Source organism: Crocuta crocuta, unplaced genomic scaffold, assembly GCF_008692635.1.
Source record: "Crocuta crocuta isolate KB4526 unplaced genomic scaffold, BGI_CrCroc_1.0 scaffold260, whole genome shotgun sequence".
Classification (NCBI taxonomy): domain Eukaryota; kingdom Metazoa; phylum Chordata; class Mammalia; order Carnivora; family Hyaenidae; genus Crocuta; species Crocuta crocuta.
In genome coordinates this window covers 6,675,115-6,690,921 of record NW_027527525.1, presented here as the reverse complement: position 1 = coordinate 6,690,921, position 15,807 = coordinate 6,675,115, and positions in this window count along the sequence as shown.

The following is a 15,807-nucleotide window of genomic DNA, read 5'->3' as shown; positions in this document are numbered from 1 at the left end:
GTTTTTTTTTTGTGTTTTTGCTAGCTATGTTATTTCATTTTTGGCCACTGACCAAAAGGTCATTGTTGGTGAATTTGTAGCTTTTCAATTTTACATAAAGCAACATCTGAGCAGTGATTTCCTTTTTTACTTTCGATCTTTGACACTGAGCTGCGAAATGTCATCTTTATTTACTCAGAAAAAGCAACCAATTTGGAGAAAAGAAGTGTGGTTGTGCAGTGTTTCAGTNCTATGTTATTTCATTTTTGGCCACTGACCAAAAGGTCATTGTTGGTGAATTTGTAGCTTTTCAATTTTACATAAAGCAACATCTGAGCAGTGATTTCCTTTTTTACTTTCGATCTTTGACACTGAGCTGCGAAATGTCATCTTTATTTACTCAGAAAAAGCAACCAATTTGGAGAAAAGAAGTGTGGTTGTGCAGTGTTTCAGTGGTTTGATTTCCTCTGCTGTGTATTAGAAGAGGCAGAGTAATCTGCATGACTGGGGGAGAAAATGCCCCTCATTAGCATGATAGCCAAAATGTCCTTGTTCATAACCAAACATGCTGTTTTACTCAGAAGAAAATATTAAAAATAGGAAAATGTAAAATCTGAAATCAGTTGCTCTAAACAATGTCCCAGGTATTGATTTCCCAAGGAACTGTCTGTGTAGTCCATAAACTGTATATTATATAACATGTATCTCAGTCAATGATGAGATCAAAACTATACTAGTTGGATGTTACAGACAGATTCATAATTTAGTTGTTCTTACAAACCTGTTTGCCTTGGCTCATTGCACTCCGGCTGGCACATCACAAAATGTGTAACTCAAGCCCTGTTTAGCATCATGATTTGGCCAGCCCACTAAAAGCATCCTGGAGAAAATAACACTACATTAAGTGGGAGAGCCCTAAATTTCAATTTAACAATAAAGCTTGTGTTTTTCCCTTAAATGAGAGGAAGCATTTTATTATGGAAATAGCAAAGGTTTTGGAGGCAGACTTTTATAACCCCCAATTTCCTGTGAAATTTATGTAATAATACTTGCCTCATAACATTGCTTTAATAACCAATGAAATGAAATGAAACGCTTGCTTAGAATCTCAATAAGAATTTATCAGGCTCGTGACTTTGGATAAAGTACTTTACACCCCTGTGCCTCAGTTTTCTCATGTACAAAACGGGTATCATATCACTTACCTCAGAGGGCTGAGTAAGGATTCGATGACCTAATAAATGGCAAGCTGTTAGAACAGCACCTGCTAATAATAACTGCTCAATAAATGTAGTTGTTACTGCTCTTATTATTATGCACTGTCTGTGTGCTAATAAGGTATCCCACATTAAAAGAACATGCTCAGAAGAAGTGAAGGTGTTTTGCACATTTTTTTGTTTGGGGCTGGTGGGTAGATAGGAGAATAAAGCTGAGGTGGGAACTGCACAGTAGTGCGGGTGTAATAAAGAGTACCCACAAAAGTACTCACGAGAAGTATTTATAAAGTACTAATTTAGGTTTCAAATGCAAAGGATCTTGAAGACTATGTCAGGTGCTTGTGCTTTTTTTTTTTTAAAGTTAATATACTTATTTTGAGGGAGAAAGGGAGAGAGAGAGAGAGAGAACGCAGCACATAAGCAGGGGAGAGGCAGAGAAAGAAAATCCCAATCAGTCTCCACCCTGTCAGTGGGGAGCCTGATGTAGGGCTCAAGTTCATGAACCATGAGATCATGACCTGAGCCAAAATCAAGAGTTAGATACTTAACCGACTGAGCCACCCAGGTGCCCCAAGAGCTTGTGCTTTTCTATTAGGGAAGATGGAAAGCAATCACAGGCTTAACTTAGCAGGCTATCTGACCATATCCATATTTTTCAAAGATGACTAGAGGGGTTATTACATGATTAATAAAGGGAGGGTAATGAAGGAGATCCTTAGGAAATTCTTGTGGACGGGTAGGGTACTGTACAGCAGACATCAGTAACAGAAAAGAAGAAACAGCTACAGAAAACAACACGGGTAAAATCAATTGGCTTTGTTGGCTAACTGGCTGTGGAGGTTATAGGAAAGGGAAGGATGAACCTGTTTGGAGGTTGCTAATTTGTGAAAATGGTGACAAGATGGGCCCAAGATTGCAAATGTGAGCACGTGATGACTTTATGTTTATGGATTATCCAAAGGTTAATCACTGCTGTGGGGACACTGCCTAGAAATATTGCCTAGAAGGAAAGAGAAAAGGATAGAGCATGGACACTAGAAGTGTGACCAAAGGGACTAAATGACTCAGTTGGTTGTGCTTCTGACTCTTGATTTCGACTCAGGTCACGATCTCACAGTTCATAGGGTCAAACCCTGCATGGGGCTCTATGCTGACAGAGCAGAGCCTACGTGAGATTCTCTCTCTCCTCTCTCTGCCCCTCCCCAGCTCATGTGTGCACTCTCTCTCTTACTCTCTCAAAATAAATAAATACAAACTTAAAAAAAAAAAAAGCATGACTACATTTAATAAGAGGTGACAAGCCACAGCCCTGAGAAAGCAGTCAGAGTAGGAAGTAGACAGAAGGAACAGCACAGAAATCCAGAGAGGTATGCATTTCAGAAGAAACAACACACGAACAGTTACATTTTTAGGAGTATTTAACAATCACTAAAAAAAAGTTAGTCTATTCAAAATGTTTATTTAATGCTGAACACGTGCCAGTCTCTCCCTTTATTCTTTTTTTTTCTTCCATTGTCTTTCTCCCCATTCCTCAAACACCACACAGACTAAACTTCTTTGGATTCCTCAGTTCCCTTGCAACCGCTTCAGTTCCTGGATGGTAGGCAGATGATCCAAACATTATCAAAGGGAGGGCTAAGATAAGATGTGGTGACGTATGTGATCTGTGTCCAGGGATCCCCGCCCACAATGATTCAGAACAGAGCTCTGCTGTGTTGTATTGTGTATCTGGACAAAAACTGAAAAATTCAGTCCTGGGTCTAGAAACGTTTCTCAGTGTTGTAAGTAATTTTTATTTTTAAAATACCTGAATCACCCAGTGAATTTTTTTTCTATTTGAAAGCTGGGGGTCATGTAAATAGGATCCTCAGGAAGAGCTCCTTAATGGGCAAAAGAAACAAATTTTTCATGGTCAGCTCAATGCACAATTAATGACTTGGTTCAGTTTTATGCCTAGTGCTAATAGTTACATAATTTGTCTTTTATCCAACTTGCTTCACAATCTACCTGTTCTTTAGCTGCTTGAAATAATATAGTAAATCCACGGTAAACTATAAAATCCTATGAACCCCAAATGCCACTACGCTTTCTAATTTTGGGGTGCAAATGGAGTCACACTGACATTAATAACTCAAAAGTTCTTAACTTGTCTATTTTCACTAAACATCCTACCTTACCAGGTAGAATTTACTTATTCCTTAGCATTCAGTTAGCAGGCAGGATCTATGTAATCTTCTTTTATTCATATTTGATGTGAGCTGCTTGTCCATTGACAGTGCTTTGGATGCCCATGTGGGAATAATAATGTCCAGATTTGGGGTGCTATCTCCTGTTCATGAGCATATCAGGTCTTAGAATGTCAAGTTGGTTCTAAGTACAGGTAAGAAAAGTATCTTGTTTTTCTAATCTGTACCAAGATTTGTCAACTTGGCCCCAGATGGACATTGTTTTTGACTAGGGTCTCCAATAAAATATCTCTTCCATTTGTTGGCCAACACCCTTATAAATACTACAGAAGAAGAAATGATAGTACAAGAAGTTAGGAATGGAACATAAAATACCCCATATTCTTCCTCTTTATTATCTTTATCTTTCTATTCTTTTTCCAATGTTCCATGACCCCATGTTCAAATTCTTTCTCTTTCTGTGGTTACAAAACAGAAGTTTTATGTATTTCAGTTAACTCAAAAAATTCTCAGGGTGGGGCTCTTTATACTAGAAGTATCTATATTCCAGCAATTTGTTTAAATATCCTGTTATACTTGCAAAATATAAAAAATTTACTGTAATATGTAGATATAAATGTATCTCACTTTTACTGAGACACCAAAGGCCGAGAGAAATACAACAGGTGCTGAAAGCCATCCCATAAACTTGAGTGTTTGCCTGAAGGTTCATAACATACTAAGAGATTCCAAAACAAGTTCTGTTCAGTCTTATCCCACTATCCAACTCTAGACTGCATATGAAGAAGCAAGCAAAAGAGACTATTTTTTTAGAAGAGATTTCTTGTTTTTAATGTTTTATTTATTTCTGAGAGAGAGAGAGAGAGAGACAGCGTGAGCAGGGGAGGGTCAGAGAGAGAGGGAAGTACAGAATCTGAAACAGGCTCCAGGCTCTGAGCTGGCTGTCAGCACAGAGCCCGACGCGGGGCTTCAACCTACGAACTGTGAGATCGTGACCTGAGCCAAAGTCAGGTGCTTAACCAACTGAGCCACCCAGGCACCCCAAAAAGGACTATTTTTAAAAGCATTGCTTCTGTGCTATATTTCTTCTTTTTCCATATCCCCTAACAGGGGAGTGTATTTCTATCTTGCATTAAGCCAATGAAAAGAATTTTGAGGAGATAATTGAGGAGCGATTCATACAATTTGGGAGTTTGGTAAACTTAAATACTATGAATGAGGCTTGGAAAGTCTAAGTGTCATAAGCTATGACTGGATTGCTCTCAGAACAGCATGGGGTGCAAAATCATGAGGTTGAGAAAAACTCAACTGATTATTGTTGGCTTTGAAGATGAAAGAGAAACATGGGCAAAGGAATATAGGCACCTTCTAGAAGCTGTAAAGGACGAGAAAAAGGGTTCTCCTGTAAAGCTTCCAGAATGGATTATAGTAATGTAAAACTGTTGCTCTGGAATCTAGGCTGCAGACAAAAATTTGGTATAGAGCTATGCTAATTGCCACACTGGCAAAATGTGTTACTGAGCACTTAAAATGTGACTAGTCTGAATTGAGATGTGCTCTAAGTATAAAACACACACTGGATTTCAAAGACTTGATACAGAAAGTCAGAATGTAAAATATCTCATTATTTTAAAATGGATTATACTGCTTAGCTTGTATTAATATTTTATATATGATGGATTAAATCAAATATATTATTAGACTTAATTTCACCCCTTTCTTTTTGCTTTTTAAGTGTAGCTATTTGAAAAGTGAAATTACACATTTGACTCCCACTATGTCTCTACTGAACAGTGTTGATTTTTAAAACACCTTCTGGAAATGTACCAGTTAGGTTTTTCATTTGTTAAATCTGCAGTATTTCAAACATTTCTGTAATAAACACTTAATTCTCATAGCACTCATGTATGATGAGTAGGGCATAACTTGTCATTCCTAGTCTTTAAAATGTGAATGTTGAGGCTCGGATAAAATAAAACAACTGCAAAATCTGACATAAGCAGCAAGTGACCGAGCTAAGACAAGACAAAGTCTTGAAATATCTATCAAGCCAAGGCTTTTTTTTCCCTACTCTCCCATTCTGTGGGCAGTGGAGCCCAGTGCCTCAAAGAGTTCTCATTTTCTCTAGCAGAGTTACTTAAAGGAAGGAGCCCAGAAAACTTGAGCTCATGAGAAAGGAGGGTCTTCTATCTGTCTCAGCTCTAGAAGAGCATCCACAACACTGAACTATGTAATACAAGTTTCCCACAACTTATTAGCGATGCTCAGTTATAAAAGCACTCTGTAGTCATGTGGGCTTGAGGAGCACTGGTTTAAAAATTTAAAAGCACTGGATTTCTTTTAAGACATTTAGGATGCATTATTAATCTCTCAGAGGGAGTAGACTACAATTTCCAAAACTTATTTTCAAAGATTGTGGTGTTCTGAAAGAGGTAATTTAGAAAATCTGCCCTACAACAAAAGGAAGATTCAAGGACAGGGTTGACTGTTAGCTCCTTGCCATGTGTGAGCCAATCTCCAGCGTTGAAAGAGGATCTGAAGGAAGAAGTGGCAGCTTGTTCCCCAGCTGAGATGCATTTGCTAGCTTTGGCAACTGTCCAGGACAAAGATGGATGTTTAAAAGTGATTCTTAAACTATAGAAAATTAGAATCAGTTCAATAATTTGTTTAGCATCTTAATAAGATTGAAATACAGAGCCAGAGAACTGTTCTTTTAAGCCACAAGAACACGTTGAGTGCTTGGAAGCATTCCCTGACATTCTGGTGACATTCTAAATGAAATTCTAGTAAAATGGGAAAAGGACATTTAATGGCCAAAAGTTCAGGGAGAGATTTTGATATTTGAAACCGTTAGATTTGCCAGTATTAATGACTATCAGTTGGTAATAAGAAATATGAAATTTGTTTTCCAAAGCATCTTTTCATTAAGTGATAAAATATATGCCAACAAACACATATTAATTTCCTTTTTTATTTCCTTCAGACTAACGAAAACCAGATACAGGGACCAGAAATATCAGTAGGAAGAACAGAACAAAAATCTGTTTATTCAACAACATTTTGTGCTGGCTTCGTTTTAGATGCTAGGGATTCAGTGGTGACAAAATAAAATCTATGCTCCCAGTGGGGCTTACAGTATTGTGAAATTCATGAAATAAAAATATGACTGTATGTTTCCAAGCAATTAATTCATTCCTTAGACACTAAGAAAGTGAATGAGCACCTTTGTGTCAAACATTGTGCTAAGTATTATGGATGTGAAGAGAAAAAAGACAAAACTCCTGTCATGGAGGACTCTACAGTATAGTGCAGGCAGCACACAAGAAAACAGCTAAAGACTAACTGCGTGTCCTCTTACCCAAACCTGTTGCAGCCGCATTCTTCTGCTGCTTAGTAATTGGCCACTCCATTCATTCATCTTCCTAGACTAAATATCTAAGGATCCTTGACAACTGTCTTTCTCATCATCCACATTCAAATCCCATTGTTCTTCCATCAAAATCTATTTTAAAAATGTTCAACCACTTCTCACTATGTCCACTGTCAACATAGGCCAAGCCACCCCTATCTTTCATAATAGTTTCCTAAACTGGTCTATCAGCATCTATCTATCTATCCATCTATCTATCTATCTATCTACCTACCTACCTACCTACCTACCTACCTACCTATCATCTGCTCTCAGTGGGGCATACAGAATGTTCATAAGATATGATTTCTCTATTTAAAATCTACATTTAATCTGCCCCAAAGCATTTATAACAATCTACTATGTTTTATGTGTTCATCCATTTATTTGTGTATTGTCTGTATTCCTCCTCTTAAATGTAAATTTTTAAGAGAAGTGAGTGGGTCTACTTTTTATTTTTTTAAAAAAAGTTTATTTATCTTTGAGAAAGAGAGAGAGAGACAGAACACAAACAGGGGAAGAGCAGAGAGAGACGGAGACACAGAATGCAAAGCAGGCTCCAGGGTCTGAGCTTTCAGCACAGAGCCCAACACGGGGCTTGAACTCACCAACTGTGAGATCATGACCTGAGCCATAGTCAGACGCTTAACCAACCGAGCCACCCAGGCACCCCATGAGTGGGTCTACTTTTCATATGCAAATAATCAGGTAGTTTATCCTGTGTAGTAAATTATATAGTATGATAAATATTTATATGGTGTAAGCAACAATAGTGTCACAGATGAGAGTTTGATCAATTTTGCTTTGGGTTCAGATGGTGGAAAGATCAGGGAAAGTTTTGTAAAGGAATTATAGCTTGTTTAAGATGCTGTCCTCTGACTTCTATCTCTATGCTTTCCATATAAAAATAACCTCTAATTGATAAAATATTTCCTTATCACTTATCCTAAACAGCCTCTTATTTGAGACATCTTTCTTGATTCTTAGTTCAGATATTTAATAAAAATTTATTGAGTTCCCTTTGTATGCGGGCCCAAAGTATACAATCATAGATGAAGTAAACCTGGCCACCATGAGCATGCGGTAAGGTAGAGGCCATGAGGAGGCAAATAAAGAGGGCTATGCATTTTTGAGTCTTCTGTTTTGTTTCTCCCCTCCTTCTCATATGCATCCTGCTATCAGCTTAAACTTTTGTGCTTCTCTAGTACTTTTGCATCCCCCGTTTCCAGCAAAAGTCCATCATTTTTATGTAAGTAGATTTTTAGTTTAAAATGTAGCTACATCGTACAATCCTGCTCAGTTCAATCTATTTCAGTTTCTCATGCTGAGGATCACAAATCTATTGGTTCTGTTGTCTGGTTCTTAGGCCCCACTAACAATAGGTTGGAGCTGGCACCATTTTGCTTTGCTAACAAGTTGTGTGGTGCAATGTCCCCATGATGGCCTGTGACAATAATTATGGTTGCAAAACAATACTAGAGGGGAAGGGCAGGTAACATAAGTGAATGAAGTAAGCTGGCTGTGTTATGAAAAAGAAGTTGGAACTGTAGTGAAGTGGAGAACCTGCACTCAGTGACCGCAGATTTAGGAACTATTGTTGCCGCTTGTATAATGTGCAGAAGGGAACATCTTTTCCCCTTTCTCTAGGTGGGATGACCTCCTGGTCTCTCTCCATGCTCTCATCCACTCCTACCCGGAGATAAATGACTGATCAAGTTATTTGGAGGAACACCTGGACTTCATAGCCCAGCTTCTCTCTTGCTTTTTCTCTCTGGCATTTGTCCATGTGAGAAGGTGCATACCTTAGTGTGCTCCTGCGTGTGGTGTTACGGAGTCAGGTCCCCACATGAGAAGTCCAGCAGTAGTCCAGTGAATAAGCCTGGCTTTTTCTGTAGTTTGATAATAAGAAGGCCATTATTTCTGCTTGCCTAAGGCATGTCTTTCATCTTAGACTTTGTCAGCAGTAAATGAGATGTTTTGATCGTCACCTGCCTTAATCTTTTTTCTCTCATTTTTTAATTTACTCATAAATGCAAATGAAAAAAGGAGTAGTGTGACTTATTGGGTAATCACAAATCATGTGATTAATGTTGTTTGACTTTCTAATTTAAAAAAATTTTTAATTAAAAAAAAAATTAGGTAGGCTTCATGCCCAGCACAGAGCCCAACGTGAGGCTTGAACTCACAACCTTGAGATCAAGGCCTGAGATGAGATCAAGAGTCAGACATTTGATTGACTGAGCCACTCAATCACCCCGATTTTCTAATTTTTAAACAGAAACCAGGAGTTAATATATTTTGTATGAAAAACTCCTGATTCTGCAATGTTGGTAAAGAACTCACATATATATATATTATTAAATGTTATTATTTTTTTTTATTTTGAGATACAGAGACTGTGCAAGTGGAGGAGGAGCAGAGAGAGAGGGAGAGAGAGAATCCCAAGCAGCTCCCTGCTGTCAGTGCAGAGCCTGCCATGGGGCTCAATTCCATGAACCATGAGATCATGACCTGAGCTGAAGTCAGTCAACCAACTGAGCCACCCAGGCACCCTAAGAACTCATATATATTTTTAAAATCTTGAATTCTGAATGAAATATATCTATAGGTCAGTTTTCATGAGAAGCGGCAAGCTTGCAATTATGCTCCAAACCCTGTGGTTTGGGGTCAGAATAAGCATCTAGATTTCTGTCCCAATCCTTTCTGTTGAATTCAGTCCTCACTTAGAGCTGGCATCCTGATCTTTACCCCAGCTGACTAATCTGGATTACTGATATCTCAACTACTGAACCATCCCTCTCCAGCACCTTCTCCTCAAGGCTAGACCCCCATCTCCTCACCTTCGTTCTCTTCCCAACTACAAACTATAGCTCTTCTTCAATCTTGCTCTCTCCCCACATCCCAGTCTCTAGAATGACTGCTCTCTAGAGGTCTTTATAGTCTTTCTTGCCTTATCTTCAAGCTCTGAACTCTTGGATCAATGACTATACCTCACTGACCCTTAATCATTAAGATGTATTTAACTAGTCATCACCACTCCTTTCCTGTAGGAGGACAAAGCCCAGTTAACCCATATCCCTCTCCATTCTCAGATTATTCCTCTCTCTCAATCTACCTCCCATTGGGTTCCAAAAACTGCATGGTATAAACATGAACCTTGTAAGATTTGAGTAAATTCTAATTCTTCTTTTCTCTCCCTTTCCCACTTGGTACATGGCTGCTGATAAGAATGTTTTCCTTTTTCTCTTATAAAATAGGAATCACTTACATAAGTTATTATAAGTTTCTTGTTCTTATTTCCCTTAGCACATTCCTTATTTTTCTTACTTTCTTTCAAGTTATGGGCTCTACTGACAATCTCTTTCACTGGTCCTCATTCAGCCAGTCTGACAGCAGCCCAGAGGAAGGGCAATCTGAATTAATCTGGTTTAATTGTGGATTATTTTCCAAAGCTTGGACTAGTCAATAAGACAACAACTCAGCCTCCCTTGGGACCACCCATTTAGTTTTCAACTCAGCTTCTTTGACTTTTTTCCAGCCATCTGTTTTACTTGGGCAAAGAGAGTCAGTCTTGATGTCGACATGTTTTTCCTTTCATCTATATTTTTGGCACCTTCAGTTCATTCAGAGTTAACTCCAAAAAGGAAACATTTACCATCCCTCAGCAGCTGTTCAGTCCTGGAGGAGGAAGTAAAGAATCTTGTTTCTCTTCCCATTGGCCTGTCCTCCCTTATTCTGGCCATAGCTATTCTATCATCCTTTTACTCTGGCCTGCCTGACACCTGGATGCACTGATTTTTGCTTTGGAATGAGAATAATAGCTTCTGAGCTCACCTCTTGTCATTCATTTTTCAATGTGTATGAGTTCTGAATCTCAGTCTATGGTCCAAGGCTTGGAGTACAACGGCTGACATTCAACCTTTAACTCCACCAGTCATCAAATAAACCACATCATCAGTTGGACTTCACTTTCCCCATCTGTGAAATGATCTGTAACAGAGGTCCTGTATTCAAATGTCTTTAAATATGTATGGATAAAGGAACAGAGAAACTACTAAATTGAGAAACTCTCTGGTATAAGGCAAATGGGCATGACAGGGATTTAAAACTAAGAAGACATAGCCTACCTAAAGACATTTACTGGCTCAGCTAAATCTATCTGCAAGCTCATTGGCTAAGGACTGGCTTTGGCTCATAGTGTGTGAGCTGTGTGATATCTTAGGCCCTTACATTCTGTAAACCCTAAATCCCCCGTCTTACAGCTCTTTCCTCAATGGTTTTCCCATAACTAATATTTGAAAGAGAATACTAGATGTAATGTGATGGATGATAGGGTATCGTTTTATAAATCACACTAGCCAGCCCTTTGTTCATAGAGGTAGCACATTAGCCTGAACTGATTTAGTCGTGCTCACTGGAATGGGGGCAGATATATAAATGCATTGCAGAAAGGGTATAACACAACTTCTGTGGCTTGAAAAATACAATTCTCAAATACTATTTGCTTATCAGAGCTGGAATTTGGAGAAGGCAGGATGAAATGTGCAGAGATGACATTGACTTTCAGGAGATGAATATCAGCATCTTCTTTACCTTGATTTTTCCCATTATTATACACTCTCTGATGGTTTGGAATGGACTTGGCTTTTGGAAAATGCCCAAAAAGAGTATAGGTAACCTTCATAGGTCTCAAGCATGGTTACAAAGGTTTTGGAAGCATGCCAGTTATAACACAATGTGCTGAGGTTACAGCCACATTGACCTGCAGGTACGATTGGAGGCCAATGGCTAGGAAGGTAGGTATGAGTAAAGATGAATACTCTTACTTAAACCTCAATAATCCTATGGTTAGTTCAGGAATCTACACCAACAGTAATATCACAAATATTTGTAGGATCATACTTGACAGTCTTCAATAGCAACATCTAATGGTGACAAGCAGCAATAGCAGTAGTGGGCTGATTCTCACTCTCCAGCTCACCCATTACCTGCATTTGGAAGAACACCTGAGCAGTCACCATTTAAACCACACAAGTTTGGCTGTTCTTGGAAAATTCAGGGTGGAGAATGTCCCCAGAAATGGGAAAAAAAGTGATTTTGTGAAATATAGGAATACTGGCTCTTGAACAAAAACTTTAAAACTGCAGTATGTTGTATCAGTCAGCCATTGCCACAGTAATGTTGTGTAACAAATAATCATGGTATTTCTGTAGCATTTAGCAATCAGCATCCTCACAGATTTATGAGCTCACTAGAGTGCTGCTGATCTAGGCTGAGCTCAGCCAGGCCGCTCTGCTTCTTACTGTGGAACTCTGTATCGGCTGCAGCAGCTCTGTGGTGCACATCTCTGATCCTTTTTGGACGCTCAGGCTAGCTGTGGCATGTTCTTTAAATGGTGTTGGTAGAGGTGTCAGAGGTAATATTCAAATGCACGTGTATATTTTAAGTGCTTGCTTGTGTCATATTTTCTAACGGCCTATTAGCCGAAGAAGTTACATGTACATGGCTGAGCTCAAAGGGATGAAGCAGGAAAATATATTCCTCCTAGGAAGAAAAAGCTATATGGCAAAGGCATGAAGAATCAAGGCCAGTAATTGAATCTACAACAGATGTGAACATATTTTGTATCCTGAATTGAGGAAAAGGGCTTATCAGATAATTATAGATTTGGATGAGCTTCAAGGTTTTATATGTTGCCTGTAAAATAAAACACATTGCCTTTTTGCCATAGTGATATGTGGTTGAAAAATATATCAAAGATCCTATGTGAGATGTGTGCTTATGTGCATATATACAAATATGCTTATATTAAGTGTAGGTTGAATCCTATGGCAGAGACTGATCACCAATGTGCCAAGCCTCTACTTTAATAATTAGTATTGCTGCTAAGAAGTGGCTGTACATCCAGGAACTGGATTTTTCAGTCTTCCTTGCACCTAGGTGATGCCAAGTCCTTGCCAATGGAAGGGAATAGAAGAAGTGTGCCATGGCTCAGGTTAAGTTAATTGAGATGCAACATTCTTTTTCCATCTGCTCCTCTTCACCTTGTGAATGCAAAAGACTCTGAGCCCCCATCTGATAACTTGGTCTCAAGATGGAGTAAGTATAAGCCTTTGAATCGTGTGCAACACTACCTGCCCACCAGAAGCACTGACATACCACTACATGATTAAGAAATGAACCTCCACTGTATTTATGTTATGTCACTACACTAAGATGAGGATTTCTTATAGCAACTAAAACAGTCATATGGAGAAGAAGATACTGAAGCTCCCTTCTTCCATTCTAAATGTTTCAGAGCTATGATATGTTTTAATGAGTTATTAGACTTAAGTAGAAAGAGAAGCTGATTTTCCCATCATCTGCTACACTGGGCTGTGCAAATGCCAGATGAATAAAGAATAGTAAAAACCCTTTGTGTTCAACATGGTGAGAAATATATGGAGACCTGTAAAGCCATATTATACAAGTTAGTTACAGAGCAAATTTAGGACAGTTTGTGAGATCAAGCCCCATATTAGGCTCCACACTGGGCATGGAGCCTGCTTGGAATTCTCTCACTCTCTCTCTCTCACACTCTCTCTCTCCCCCTCTCCCTCTCTCTCTGTCCTGCCCCCCCTCAGATCCCCCCCCACACACTCTCTCAAAATAAATAAACAAACTTTAAAAAAAGAAAAGTACTCAATGTGTTACTTCATATAAATATTTTCCCAAGAATACAATGTAAGAAATATCTTTAATTTATTCTGTTAGTAACAAGTTGAAGCTGAAGACTGCCAGAGGAAGGATTGGGGATTATCTTCTGTTTTCAACCAAATTAACAGCTATTTCTGGCATTCTGGTGTTAACCATTGTCTTTCAGCTCTGTCTCTCCAGAAGAAAACCAGACAGTTTGTAAGTTAATGAAATGTTACTTCACCAAAGCCAGACCCAGAAGTTTGCTAGTCCGTGGTCCCCATATATTCATTTCAGATAGTTCCAGCATTCCGCTTTATGAATAAAGAGAAATCACCCAGCCTCATAAAGAGGGTTGATGGCATTCCAAAATCAATTTTATAGCGGGCACTCTCATTTCTCCTTGGTCGTACCTTGGCTTGGAAAACTGTTTTAAACCTTCAACAGAGTGAGGTTGTGTCAGAAGAGGCCCCCTTTCCCTAGGAGCAGTTTAAATTTCAAAGCAAACAGCTCAATCCATTTTGCAAGCATTGTGGAGAGGTTCCCTTGGAAGATAAAGCAAGTTCACTGAATGCTAAAGTACAGTACATGATATCCCTTGCTGGGAGAATTTTCCCTCTCACATAATTGCATAGGCCATATGGTTCCTTAACACACATGCAACTCAGATATAACAGGGACTGGCCGTGATTATTTCATTATTTCTCTTGATTCTCTGTGTTCGTTTTCTATAGCTGTTGTAGATTATTGGCACAAACTTAATGGCTCAAAACACAGAAATTTATTATCTAAGTGATACAGGTCAGAAGGCCTACATGGGTGCTTATTTCTACATACAAAGACATTAACAAAAACAGGAGACAGGCTGGACTTGGCCTGCAGGCTACAGTTTGCCTGTGACTACACTAGTAGCCAAGGGACCACATCATATTCATTCCTTGTGTTTCCTGAGCCTAGCAAAAAATAACTTGCACAGACAAGGGACTCAGTAAATACTGTGTTGTTGAAATGATTTAAGATACTTCCCCTAGGGTACAGATTGGTACAACCCCTCTAGAGGGTGACTTGGCAATTGCTCTTAAATTGGACCAAGCAAGTGACTTCTAGGAATTTATGGTCCAGCTGTATTCTGTTGAATCTCCTAAGGAATGTCAACAAAGGTTTTTATTGCAGTATTGTTGTAAGAGCAAAAAGTCGGCATTCCTCTGAATTTCTTTCCATAGGAGAGTACTTACAGGAATATTGATGATTTAATCACCATGTGAAAACTGTGTGAATATCTTATCTTATTGGGGTTTTTATTTACTTTGTTTTTTTTAATGTTTATTTATTTATTTTGAGAGAGATCTAGGGGCTGGGGGGTGCAGAGAGAGAGGGAGACAGAATCCCAAGCAGGCTCTGCGCTGTTCTCACAGAGCCTGAGGTGGAGCTCAAATCCATGAAGGATGAGATCATGACCTGAGTTAATATCAAGAGTTGGGTGTTCAACCGACTGAGCCACATATATATATATATACACATATATAGATGAACATTAAAATTCCTGTAAACCTGTCCAACAAATTGTTAAGACTCATTATCTTTGGGTTATGACCAGTGGTTAGGAAGAAGAAATAATTTACTTTTCATTTTATACTTCTCTTTACTTTTTTCCTAGGTCCATACATTATTTATAATGTAGAAAAAAATAGTCCCTGTTGCAGAATTGGGCATCATATATTTATCTTTTCTGGTTCCTATGATCTTAAAATATTTATACTCTGGGGTGCCTGGGTGTCTCAGTCAGTTTAGTGTCTGACTTTGGCTCAGGTCATGATCTCACAGTCTGTGGGTTTGAGCCCCAGCATCAGGCTCTGGGCTGACAGCTCGGAGACTGGAGCCTGCTTGGGATTCTGTGTCTCCTTCTCTCTCTGCCCCTCCCCCACTCATGTTCTGTCTGTCTCTCTCTGTCTCTGAAAAATAATACATGTAAAAACAAATAACATTCCCTTATAAAAAATAAATAAATGAAAGAAAATATTTATACCCTTGTTTTTGGTAATTCTACAGCTGAGATTTCATTTGTAACTATTAAAGACAATATGAAAATGAATGCTAACACATTCATTTCAATATTATGATAGTTAAAAATTGATGAAAACTTTAGTGTTCAGGAACAGGAGAAGAGTAAATAAACAACTGTATATTCATCTAATAGGGACATTATATCATTTAAATTTATACAGTGGATAGTTTTGAGTATCTTATCTTTATAATAAAATCTCTTGTGCTTTGTTTTATTATTATACCAAAAAATAAAATAAAATTATATGATGGAAAAATTATAATATGGGAAAAACTG